The sequence below is a fragment of the Aptenodytes forsteri genome, unplaced genomic scaffold (genome assembly GCF_000699145.1).
Source record: "Aptenodytes forsteri isolate BGI_AS27 unplaced genomic scaffold, ASM69914v1 Scaffold100, whole genome shotgun sequence".
Lineage (NCBI taxonomy): Eukaryota > Metazoa > Chordata > Aves > Sphenisciformes > Spheniscidae > Aptenodytes > Aptenodytes forsteri.
Genome location: NW_008796216.1, coordinates 1,157,694 through 1,160,395, shown reverse-complemented (window position 1 = coordinate 1,160,395; position 2,702 = coordinate 1,157,694).

Sequence of the window (2,702 nt, the reverse complement as noted above, 5' to 3'; positions counted from 1 at the left end):
TGTTGGGTTTTTTTTGTTTGTTTTTCTTAATAATAAATCCCCCCCAAACTGGTAGCTATGTGCAAATGTAAACGATGGTGTTCATGGTATTATATGGCATTTATTTCTGTAAATAGAGTGCAACTATTCATTGTTTCTCCTCTTCCTTGAATTGTAATATATGAAATAGCCTTTTTTGTCCTGTGATGGTTTAAAAAGACTGCTTCTTCCCATTACTTCCATGTGAGTACATACTAAGTTCCATACATGTAAAAAATATCTGAGGGGGTAGAAAAAAAAATAACCAACCCAGGCTCCTTCGCATTACAGTGGAATCAAGCAAAAGTTGAAGTTAGAAAGAAGACTTTTTTTTTTTTAATGTGCATGGATCAGATTACAGGAGTGCCTAAATATACTGTAGGAATACGTTTGTGGGTTTTTAGCTGCACTAGGAGGAATCTGATGAAATACAACCGCAGAGACATACTTGTAGTATCTGTCCTGAGTACTTTGTGCCTTGTCAGCAATGCAGGAAGGCATTTTTATTAGGGCTTCCTGCACAGACCTATGAACTTTCCTTGTCAGTTCCTTATTAATGTTTTCTGATAAATGGAATATAGTACCATCATCTCAGATAAGTGTTGACTCTGTAGGAGTTTCGGGTAGAAAAATGCAGCTGCAACCCTGGATGTGAAATTGATCTATTGAAGCTGGAAATGGATGGGAAGAGCCTTGTTTAAAATTGCTACCAGCAAATAGTTTTTAAAAGTTCTGCTATAGGAATCTGGCTGAGGAGAATAGGGGAAGATCTCTCTTTGGAAGGTAGCTACAGGGTACACTGTTCATTCCACTTTATATTAAAAGGGTAGCGTTGATGCAAACTACAGATACAGAATTGGAAATAAGTACAAAAAGCAGGGGTACACCATACCTCTTGCAGGGAAGACATGAGGGAAATCATTAGGGCATATAATTAACAAACTGTTAGGTCAGCATAGATCTTAGTGGTTGTTACACCCTTAATCTAGTGTAATGCATTATATTAGTCTTACCTTACCCCGATTAAGTTTTCTCTCTATATGCATAAAGGCAGTAACACAAAATCAAACTGTTTTTGGGCTCAGTTCAGGCCTAAACAAGTCAGGAGACTTGTTTAAGTCTCAGCGGCTGGCTAGCTGCATGTTTTCCTGTACTTGATGAAGTCCTGAAGTTCACGGTGATCTGTGCCGATTCCTGGTGAATCATCTGTGGGCTGTGCTGATGCCATAATATATCCCGTAACACCGATAAGGTGTTCGTGTCACTGAGATGGTTGTGATCCTGCTTAGGAAATTGCTGCTGTAAAGGCTCCCCTTGAAATCATGAAGAATCACCCTGTAGACTCTGTGACTTGCAGCAGAAGTTGCTATAGTTGGATAGACGAGGAAGACCCCAACTCTGCTGCCCTGCTCCTCATTCTATGCACTGGTAGTTCAGAGCTCGTCTTCCCAGTGTGGGCAGGTGTGGTCTGAAACGACTATTACAGCAGGCAGGAGGTCTTGAAACACTTCTCTGAAACCAAGTAGATATTGGTGAGTTCTTTTCCCACCTTTGCCATGCGGCAAGTCTGAGACAGTGATGATGGCTTTATCTCTAGACATCTGCTTTCCTTCCACTTGCACAATTTTTTTTGTCCCTTCAAGCATAAAGCTTTCTGAGGCAGGTAAGTATCAGCAGGTAGCACGTTGGTACACATGAACTCGCTGCACTTTTCTCAAGTTGATGGGGGAACTTGTGTTGGATGCACACGCTTCCCCCCTTCTCCCCTGTTTCTCCCTGCCCCCGTTTCTATTAAGTAGCAATGAATGGTGGTGTTTGGTTGGTTTGCTCCAATACACCAGTAAAAGAATACATTCTAATACACCCTAAAACCTCCATTTTGAGGTACAGAAGTAGTCTTAGGCTTTGTTTAATCTGCAGTCTTTGCTAGCATACTTAAAACCTCTATTATTCTAGAGGACAATAGAGCATGGTGTATGTCAGGGTGTTACTGAAAAAAACCCAACAAAACAAACACACACAAAAGTCCCCTCAAAAGACAGAAGAGAACTTAAAGAATTGCTGTAGTGCCTCGATGGGAAAGGACTAGCAGAAAGACCCAGCAATATTGCTGCGTTGTATGTTACAAGAGTCATCTGAAGTATCCTGAGGAGGGGAGAAACAAGAAATGCACTTGAATTATTTTGAAAGAATTACTTTGTTGGTTTTATTTCTGTTGTGTTGGCTGACCAAAATGTATGGTAGAATTCTTCACCTCTTTCTAAGGGGAGAGGGGTAGGAAGGGTTCATCTGGAAAACATCTGAAAAGAAACGTCCAAGAAGCAGAGGGAGATGTCTTTGCTCCCCATTATTTCCACTCCTCCCCTTGTTTGCTCCCTTGTACATTAATGCATATGTGGACCAGGAAAAGAGTGGGCTAACTCAGTTTCTCTCATCCCCTTTTCCCTACAAATACCTTTTTTTCCTAAGCTATACCTGTCAGCCTCTCAGGAATACAAGTTAATAATTTATATTTGTACAGTATCATAGAATCATAGAATAGTTTGGGTTGGAAGGGACCTCTAGAGGTCATCTAGTCCAACCCCCCTGCCATGGGCAGGGACATCTTCAGCTAGATCAGGTTGCTCAGAGCCCCGTCCAGCCTGACCTTGAATGTTTCCAGGGATGGGGCATCCACCACCTCT